This window comes from Sorex araneus, chromosome X (assembly GCF_027595985.1).
Source record: "Sorex araneus isolate mSorAra2 chromosome X, mSorAra2.pri, whole genome shotgun sequence".
NCBI classification, from domain to species: domain Eukaryota; kingdom Metazoa; phylum Chordata; class Mammalia; order Eulipotyphla; family Soricidae; genus Sorex; species Sorex araneus.
The window spans coordinates 34,455,080-34,465,943 of NC_073313.1; the positions used below are offsets into that span (position 1 = coordinate 34,455,080).

Genomic DNA, 10,864 nt, shown 5'->3' on the forward strand with positions numbered 1-10,864 from the left:
ATGTTCTTTCAGGGATCCCACCACCAGTGTTAACTTCCCTCTACCAGTGTTTCCAGGTTCCCTCTCCTGACAGGCACCTTTTAGATTGGTCACTCAAGTTTAGGTCCCCTGATTTCAGTGTCGTTGACTCTGTGATTTCCGTGTCTAGCCCTATCATTCCTTAGCACAACCAATGTACCTGGATCCCCTCAAATGTCCACCAAAATTTTAAAAGCTATTGATATTATTCTGATTCGGTGAATATATTAAATTAAAATTTGTCTGTTGGGGAAGGGGCAGTTGGGCCACACCTGGTGGTCCCCAGGGGCTAGCCCTGGCTCTATGTTCAGGAGTGCCTCCTGGCAGCGCCAGTCTGTGAGGGACCATGTGTTGCCAATAATTAAACTGGATTCAGCCACATGCAAGACAAGGACTTCACCCCTCTACTATCACTCCAGCCCTAAACTGAGATTTATATAGAATTTGATCCGAATGTACATGAAATAGGTATAATATGATCCTCACTCTGGGCCAAATTGTAATTGACTCAAAACACTAAAGACTATAAAATATAACTGGGGCTCTATTATTAAAGGTGTATTTTTATTAAATATAAAAGTATTCATTTTTTACATTTGACTAGCTATAATTAATAATATGCTTTCTCATGGGATTGCTCTAAGAATTTTCTTCATAAGAGATTTCCATTTGTGATTCAAAACCAGTCTATTGTCAATTCTACAGTTATATGACTTGAGTAAGTGACCCAGAATAAATTTAAGGAAAAATGTATTCAGAAATTTTATGATAATTAATATGCATTAATTAGTAATTTGATTGTTTTATGCTATATGATTATGGCCAAGGCAAATACTGTAAGTCTTGCCTTTAATTTTAAAATATATCTTTATTAATAAGGGCAGAGGATAGTATAGCAGGTTGTGAGTTTACTTGCATGTTTCCAACCTGGGTTGGATCAGAAACCCCATATGGTACTCTGAGCATGGTCAGGAGTGATCTCTGAGTGCAGAGCCAGGAGTCAGGTCTGAGTACAGCTGGATGTGACTCAAAATTTTAAAAATAAATCTCTACTTAACATCAAACTATGTAAAAAGAACTATTTAATATATGAAAGTAGCAAGGTATCTGAGTTTTGTTTTTTCTTTTTGAGTTTTTATTTTAATATTTATTTTATTTTTAACATTTTATGTCTATTTTCAAATTTTTCTTGCTACATATGTATATGATATGCTCATAAAACAAGGAGGTTCAGACCACATTGAGGAAAGAGCCCCTTAAATACAATTCTCTCCCCGTCTCAGACATCAGCATGGTCAGCAGCACTTTAAAACTTTTTTTTTAAGAGAAATGAAAATTCTTACTTTCCATTCTATGAAAGAAATGAGGAATATGTGCAATCAGAAATGAGGGTAAGGTGCACGGATGTGTATTTTAATAAGTCTGTCGGGGAACTTGTACACATTCAAGCTTGAGGAACTACTGAGGTAGAGAAATCAGATGCTATCTGTCCCAAATGTTTCTAATAACCTATATCATATAGTCCTTATATCAACTCATGAATCTAATTTTAAATGAGCCTAAAATCTTAAACATAGCCTTTATGTTGTAAAATCAAGTATAAGCAGTCCAAAATTTATCTGGACTTTGAAAGGTGGAATAATGAAACTTGAAACATTTTCTCTAAAGGTTTAATGGTACAAAACTGTGGCAAAGGAACAAAGCCATTCCAAAGTCTGTTTGTATCATCAGTTAAATGTACTGCAGTATTGATAGCAGTAGCTTAAGTTTTGAGAAAAGTAATAATGAGATTCAAGAAAAAAATGGGAAGGTTAAGTGATAAAAAAACCAGAAGAAACACAGAAGACAGAAAGTTACTACCCTTTTTTTGTCATAGTGATAATGACAATGCAAAAAATAATATCTTACTGCCCGATAATGTCAATTAAATGTAATACTATCTTGACTTTATTAATATTGCTTACATGCATGAAATCTTAATTGTCATCACATGTATTCGGGCATAGGTCTTTACTCTCCCTTAAATTTCCTCCATAATAATAATCAGATGTGAATCTCTGTGTATATTCTGTTTCTAAGCTCTGAAACTCATGGAAGCAACAACAACAAAAACCCTCTGTGTTCAAACAGAAAATACGAGATAATATAATAAGAAGCAGTGTTATATATTGCTCCAATATTATAGGGCATATTGGGGCTCTAAAGAATTAGAGGTACATGCTATGAGGAATCCCTCATTCCTTTTATGACACTACACATCAAAACACACCCTCGGGCTTCATTTTCTGTATTATCTGCCAGTCTGTGACCTCTACACCTATAAACACTAACCTCCTACCCATTCCTACACAAAATTCCAATTTGGGCAATGTAGGCGATCTTAGGAACATGTTACAAATAATTCAATTGAAGTTAAATACAGTAGAGATAACGTTTTGAAGTATAAATCATTAAAGAGCTTGTTAGTTGAGGTTTATAAATGATCTTTTGCACAGAATTATCACAAAAAATATAATGAAAGGAATTTTCAGAAATTACTGCACAACAAATAACCTAGGAAGTTTCCTTTGATGATTCCAAAACAAAATCAAAATTGGATAGAAACCAAAAGTCCAAGTTTCTCAAAATAGGCTGCAGAATTCCTAGTAAAGACTTGGTAAATGTCATATAACCCAAATCAAAATATACCACAGACTCATTAAGAGGGGCCCAGTTATTTGTATTTTTTAAAAATCTTCATTGCTCAAGGTAGAAAATTATTGCCTGGAATTTCAGTTATTCCAGACTCCATTCCTCCACCAACTTTAATTCCTGCTAATTAGTTTCTTTTTTCCATATTTCTCTACTTAGAATAACTATAGACATCCAGTGACTTCCCTACTAGATCAAACCTACATGTTCTTTTGCTCCATGATTAAAGTTCAGTTCCTCTTTAATCTTCAGCAAACTCGTACCATGAATTTAATCCTTGTTACTATTTGCTTTGAGTTAGAATGTCTTTAAATATATTCATGTCAAATTACTGTATTTTCAATATATTCAAATCACAGAATAATGTCTTCATTTTATCCATTTTCTTCTCATTTTTATGATGCTCTGACAAGTGAAAAACAATTCCTCAGGATACAATATAACTCTTCTACCATAAACAATACAAATTTGAAACTGAGAGCTCATACTCAGAGGACTTCAAATTACGCTCAAAGAAGGGGCAGTGGGGACAGAGCAGTTTGGATGTAAGACAGGACAGATGGGGCAGTTTACAGTCAAAAACTGCTACTGAACTAGACCAGTCTTCAGATGCTATGACAGAAAAGGTCCCAAGGGTGTACATGAGTGCTCTTTCCAGCCAGCTTTGTTAGATAAAAATACAGCCCTGTCTCATTTTGAGGTACATAACTATACGTGCCTGTGAACATGCCTGGAGTTATAGTCATCTTTCAGAATGAAATCATGCCCATTCTCAAAATAGCAAGTCAGTTCCATGGAATCAGACACGTCAGGTTGCACTGGGGAACAGGCTTTAAAGGGGTATATGTTACCTGAATCACAGTCACAGCTATTAGTTCTCTATGTCCATGTACATTAATGAGCTCCACTGGTGGTCAAAGTCAGAGAAACTAGAAGTCACATTCCAAAAATTCACTATAGTCTAGAAAGGTTAAATTGTCACCATCTTACCATTATTGGCACCCAAGGATGGCCATGTAACAGAATGTTTGCCATGAAATGTGACCAACCAAGAAATCAGGAAATGTGAACACCTCTGGAGGGACATAACTAGGGGCTCTCTTTTTTTTCTTTTCCAGTCTCAAGTGCTGTGTGAACAGTAGCTGTCAACTTATGATGAGAAGTGAATGCCAAGAGAATCACTGACACTAGCCCTAATACCACTGATGGTAATTCATGGCTAGGAGGACCCTATCCCCTTGATACTTTGTTATGTACAAGTAAAGGCCACCTTTGGCTTATTATTTCATTTCAGTGGACTTCCCTGCTGTTGCTAAGTAGACAGTTTCAACATAATGAGTATTCTCAAGTCTACATTCCTTTTACCATTGGTATGTCTATTGTCATATAGTAAACATTTGACAGCTAACTGCCTCAAAAGAAAGGGACTGAATTAGTAGTATTTGGTAATTTCTGTGGTATAAATAATCCCTCCATGGAAATTTCAAAAATGGAGGGGGGAAGCAGAGCAGGAAAAGGAGGAGGAAGGAGGAGGAGGAGGAAGAGAGGAGATTAAGGCAAACCAGCTTCACTGTATCACTGGCTGTTTCCCTAGTATCCAACTACATTTTCACAAAACTATTATAGCTCATTAATGCTACTTTAGATTTCATTATAAGAGAGAACAGTTTCTACAGATAGGAACATAGAGCTCAGAATTACTGAATGCCAAGACAAATTGACTAAATTTATTAAATTAGAAGCTGCTATAAACTTTATGCAAAACTTAGAAGCAGAAACTTAGAAATTCTCAGTTGCAGACAAAATGTACACATTAATTTGATTTTTAAATTTCCCAATTTTTATCCTCAGAGACAAAGAAGAGAATCAAATTTATTATCACATTAGAAAAACTTTAAGACACAGGTGAAAACAATATTGATGCAATGTTTAATAGCTTGCATTCATGGAAATATGTTTTACTTCCCATCAATTTCTGTAGCACTCAAATTTATCCAGAATGAGAATAAAAGTTTCTCTCATTTACTAGTCCTTGGGTTTATAATTTTTCAACAGAGTTGCTGCAATATAGTTATTTAAAACTGAATAAAACTTATTCTTATTGTGCAACATACATTAGTGGTTGTCATCTATAGTGTTCCCTAAAATTTCTTTAGCAAGATCTGAGAATAATCCATTTGTACAAAAAGAAAAATTTTTAAACTCAAGTGTTTTTTCCCAAAATCAGGTCTATGCAAGCATGCACAATTAAGTGCCTTAAGCCTACAAGATTATATGAGCATATTATTTTCCTGAGATGGCTAAGTACAGATTTTATCACAAAGTAAATCATTATATATTAAATGACCTAGTAAGAAAAATATTTCCAATTGAAGTAATTGGTAGTTTTGAAACAACACTTATTTATCTTTGATTTTTATATATTCCTTTTAAAATCCCCAATATTTATTCTCATTTGATTCTTGGCTTATTGGGAGAGGATATAAATGTGTTGTTCAAAGTTCTGTAAGGGCATAATTTAAGGTCATTAGCTCAAGCTAAAATATAAGTTCAATTACATTGTATTATTATTTAAATTAGTTTAAAGTACAAAAAATATATATATTTACATCAGGCTTTTGATATAATAATCTTCCATAGTTGAAATTTTAGAGGAAACTATCAAATTTCAAAATTGATTACTATAAAAATCTTGATCTAGAAGATTTTAAGCTAGACAAAGAAGAATCTTTTATTCCTTTTACAGAAAAAAATGTTTTTCTTAATTTTATTGTGAATAAACGAGATGAATTCTAATGTTCAAAGAATTAAAACATCTTTTATGACAGAAATTCATAGGCACGCTTTACTCAATTATTAACTCTTTATTCTCTGTCAGTAAAATATCTAAAGATGTGCCAGGATAGGCCAAATTAATTTTTAAAAAAACACCCACAAAGGCCGGAGCAAAATAGTACAGTGGGTAGAGGCGCTTGCTTTTTACTTCACTGCCGACAGGTGTTGGATCCTTGGCACCATATATGGTCCCCTAAGCCTGCCAAGAGTGATTTCTAAGTGAAGATCAAGAGGTAAACCCTGAGCACAGCCAGGTATGGCCCCAAAATAAACAGAACGATCAAAAATGTCACAAAAGAAATTAGAACTAGTAAATTTACATTCGATTAAACAGATAAGCAGAACAGGGCTGAGTGTGTTACACAAAACTTTTTTATCTACAGGAAACAATACCGAGTCAATAGGAGATGGAGTGCCTATGTCTACAGCAGCAAACAAGAAAACAGTTGTTAAATCACTGTATGGAAATTCTTTTACATGTAAGAATTTACTTTTTAATTCTTAAGTTTCTGTCTGATGGAGTATAAGTTCTGGTTTAGGTTAGTTCTTCCTGTTGTAAAAATTTTTCCCCAAGAAAGAACTTCTATGGGTAGTACTCACATTATGATTATTGAGGTCACACATGTAAATTCTAACATGAAGTAGTATTTATTGTACCATGCAGAAAATAGAACCTGCGGTTTGGGGAGGGGGAAATATGATTCTGAGAGTTCTGCATTGACTTCTTATCAAATAATGAAGCAAGACTATTGTATGAAATCAACCCAAGAAGTCATAGACTCATATTATAAACGTGTACAATAATCATCTTTGTGTCCTCAATTTTTAAAAGAAAATTCTGCTTATTGCAGTGCAAGAAACACCCTCCAATAATGCCACTAAAAATATAATTAAACATCTTATGTAAAGTTTCTTTTTATATCCTTCGAGGCATTGTAATAACACTAAAATTTCCCTTGCAACTTAACTGGGTCTAGAAACACACTAATATATAAGAAAGGAAGAGGAAAGAGAAATAGGTATGTCTAGTGTAACAAGTTCTTAAATTTACTTTTTTTTTTACTTCACTGTTAGGCCTACCACATTTTCTTTTGCCATGCATAGTAAGTAATTGGGCACAAAAAAAGAGAATTAATAGCATCGACTACTTATGCTTTAGAATTTGAAAACAGAAAATCAAAGCCTAAAAAATAATTTTAAACAGACAGCTGTTTTCATGAATACCCAGAAGCTAAAATATTCAGAAAAATATGACCTCGAAATCCTGAAGAAAAGGATAAAAGATTTTGAAAGATAAGTAACCTATTGGAGCTTTAACTCACCTTACTTGACCTTTGTAGGAGATTAATAAAAGCTAAATTTCACAAATGGAAAACAAAACAAAAACAAATCATATTTTTTAAAGTTGCTTTCACCATTAGTCCCGAGTTATATAATGGCAGATGGAATATTCTTTAGAAAATGAGCTAAACTACCAAAAGACAGGAACTTACATGAACCTCATTTCGAGAATATATTTGTAGAACAAGGGCTAATAGAACTATTTTGCAAATTTAATCCTTCAACACATTTGTCCAAAATAATGCTTTTTAACAGACTGATATTTATATTCTGTGCATGTTTTAGATAACTATAGCTACAAGTTATTCTCTAATAAAAATGTATAAAAATAGCCATTTTAAAGCATTATATGAAGGCATCTACTGTATTTTTCTCAAATTATTATTTTAAGGAATCTGCTTAAAGATAATTCCATGACCTACGTGAACAGGTGCCCTGTAAGGGAGTTCCACCATTCTTTGCTTCAAAATCTAAGAAACAAGTTAATAGGACCAGGGGGAAAGTGTGGTTTAAAATTTTAAACAAGTATTTTTCTCAGACATCTTCAGAGGGACTCCCCACCCCCTACCTTATTCGCTTCCCATGGTCATTACCAACTAATCAGACTTGTGAAGAGGAATCATGCTTTAGCATCTTCTGAACTCTGTGTTGGCTGATACTTTGCCCCACCTTTGGTTTTCTTCTTCACTTTTGTTTTTCACAGTGATATTTCTTTAACCTCACTCAAAGGAACAACAACGACAACAACTTGGTCAGTGGCTTTCTCGCCTGTTCTCTGCAGCTTCCAGCAACTGTATAATGAAAAAACCTGGATCTGTCCTGTAATTTTGGTGATCGCAATTTCCAAGGGCAAGAGGAAAGGATTCAGGCAGCTGAAACTTCATCCTTTGGGAAAGCTTAACAGCTGCTTGCATTTACAGCTTTAAAGACCTATCCTGGTTTACAAGCCTTTGCATATGTCGGCCTGACTCCAAACATCAGAAGATTCATTACAAGTGAAATTTACACTTGGAGGGCGGGGAAAGAGCGCGCGGAGGAAGCGCTGCAAAAATCTTCAGACTTTTCCTGCCTGCTGCTACACAGGTTTTTGGCTCCTATAGTAACGCTCTTGGCATACACACCTTCCTGTCACCCCTCTGACACTTCTCTAAGGCACAGCTAGAAAGGGAGTGGAAAGTTCTCAGATTTCTTAACTCTATTCGTGGCCACACCCTTGACAAGGCTGGTCCTTCTCACGCCTCCCTTTCCCTGGGCTCCTCAAAGACTACCGCGCTACAGCCTTTCCATCGGCCAGGTCATCCGTTTATGATTTTTTAAAAAGCTATATTTCTCAAATAAAGCCGCCGCTATCCTGGAGCTCCGGGACGGGTGGTGGGGGAGATGCTGAGGAGGGAGGGAGGAGGAAGAGAGGAGGGAGGAAGGGAGAGGAGGGGGGGAGGAAAGAGAGAGTGGGGAGGTGGGGGAGAGGGAGAGAGAGAGGGAGAGGGAGAAGGGGAGGGAGGAGGAGGGAGGGGAGAGAGAGAGAGAGAGAGAGAGAGAGAGATCCCCTCGCCCACCCAAACAGTCACATGATTCCAAAGGAAAACCTGAGAATCTGTTTTCTGGGATTAAGAACACCCCCCTCCCCACCGACACACACACACACACACACGCACACACATACACACACACACACGCACACACACGGGATGTGCCTGCCTAGGTGCCCCCGCGCTCCCCACGCGCAGGGGCGCGGTGACAGTCCCTTGCTGCTTCTGTGCTCAGTGCCACAACTTTCTGACACCCTGTAGTAACTTCCAGAGCAGAGGCTCTGCGGAGAGTAGCGGGGTACGCCAAGCCCCCCCAACACACACACACACACACACACACACACACAAGCAAGAGAGTCAAGTCCTACCAGTGCGACTCCGTATGACGTCGGTGAATCTGTCACCAGCGGCAGCATCCCGGGGCTCCTCCGGACCCCTCGGCGGAGCCCGAGCCCCACGCCTCATGCCCTGGCTGCCCCACGCCCCAAACTTTCAGAGGCAGGTGGGTTGGTGCAGTCGGCTTGATGCTCTCCAAAGCAGGTGGCTCGCGGGGGATCCTGTGAGTCTGAGGGCGGATCTCTCTCTGGCAAACCCTCAGCCACCAAGACAGAGATGCGGGGCGGACCAGGCGGGGGGGCGGGGCGGGGCAGGGGAAGGGAAAGGATGGTGAGCTGGGAAGCAAAACACCAACACCTGGGTTGGTTGAAATAGGGCCCTCCTCCAAATGCCCAGCCCTGGAGAGAATAAAACAGGTGTTGCTTGAGTCGAAAAGAGAGACAGCCCAGCCTGGGAGGGAAGCTGGGGAGGGACGTGGGGGTCAATACAGCCACAAACAACTTGGGCACTCACTTTTCCACGCTGCGTGGAATCAATGCCAAAATCCAGGAGCCGTTGAGGAGCAGCTTGCCAAAAGAAGCACAGGAGGGCATGAATGATTTAGCGTCGCCACTTCTCGGATGCCCACACGGAGAAGGGTCCTCTGCTTTCCCTCCTGGGGTGCTTCCACGAGTGGCCCCCACCCCACCAACCTCTCCTGACTTCAACACACCCGCCAGAACTGGAGAGTATAGATGGAGCATGATGAGAACTCAGAGATTTTGCCAAAGCTACCCACCCTTCTTTCCGTGTGTATGTTCACTCTGACTGCCTCCTCCATCCCTTCCTCCCACCGCTGAGGCTAGAATTAGATTGGACTATAAACAGCTCATATGACTTTATTCTCTAAAATTCTCAAAAGTGACTTGGATTTGGTGAGTGCCTTTTACTCCTTTCCCCCGCGCAGCCACTAAACATGATGGTTCATCCTAAACTTCCTGGACCACTTCTTGCTGAAGTAACCCGGACACTTATACCTACAGTCAAGCGTATACCTACAGGTATAAAGGAAAATTAAGTTCACAAGAGGAACCTGGCAAGGCACCTAAGGAGAACTACAGCTTTTCTTGAGGGCTCTTGTTTCTCTCCCAGAGAATATTCTTACCCTCTTCTGAAAACGCTGATTTTCTCCCATTGCCTTGCAGTGGGGTTACCTGAGGAGTTTTCAGAACGCTAACATCTGGTTCCAACCCCAATGTTATCTCTACTTGTATTGGGCCCTCATCTGTGTATCACTATTGTTAGAAGTTCCCAGGCCATTTCAATGGGAATCAAGTTTGAAAAACACTCTACTAAAAGGAGCAATAAGCAATTTGATGTCTTCATCAAGACAATTTTTCCAGTCTTCCATTCCCATGTTAATTTCTTAGATGCATACTATAATTTGAAAATATACTGTGAAAAATATAAATGCTGTGCATAAAGTATATAAGTGAAATATATAAATGTTGGAAAAAATTCATGATTACCATCCTGCTTTCCATTGCCAGGTTGACCTTTTGTATGTTATTGTATAACTTATTTTGACAAAACACTAGTTATGCTTAGCCCAATAATTTTCTGAGATCAAGCATAAAATGTTTCCAAGGGTGGATTCTTAACTACATACCTCTTAATTCACCTAATCCTGAGAAGTCATGCCTATTGAATTCCCATCTGTTTCTGTTATTTACGGGCATATCTCTTAGTTTTCGTTCATTCATATTCTTTTGTACATTGTAGTTTTCTGTACAACAGATTCATCGGCTGGGAAATAGTCAGAGATAAAGCACAGTTACTATCAGAAAAGGATAAAATTGTGAGAGTTGCTTAGAAAAAAATTTCCCACAAAGCTTGAAGCATACTAAATTTTAAATTATGGTACTATAATCAGGTGATTTTGGTATTGGGATAAGAATAGAGATGATGGTATAACATAGTATAGGAATATACCTAACCCATGATAATGCACAAAATATGACACTTGACTCATTAAAAACTGGAATATATAATATTATTTTCATTAAAACTCCTGTAACATAAACAAATTCTGGATGTTTTGAAATATACAAATCCCAAACTGAACAATATACAAC

The 10,864-nt window shown here is 37.9% G+C and overlaps 1 protein-coding gene across 1 annotated transcript in view; it reads right to left on the reverse strand.

The window, feature by feature from the left end:
- The window catches only part of DMD (dystrophin), a 2,715,231-nt gene extending 2,706,354 nt beyond the window's left edge, over positions 1-8,877 (reverse strand). Inside the window, exon 1 of the mRNA XM_055122927.1 lies at positions 8,783-8,877. The gene's annotated coding sequence lies outside the window, so the exon portion shown is untranslated. The remainder of the gene's footprint in view (positions 1-8,782) is intronic.
- Between the last annotated feature and the right edge of the window lie 1,987 nt (positions 8,878-10,864).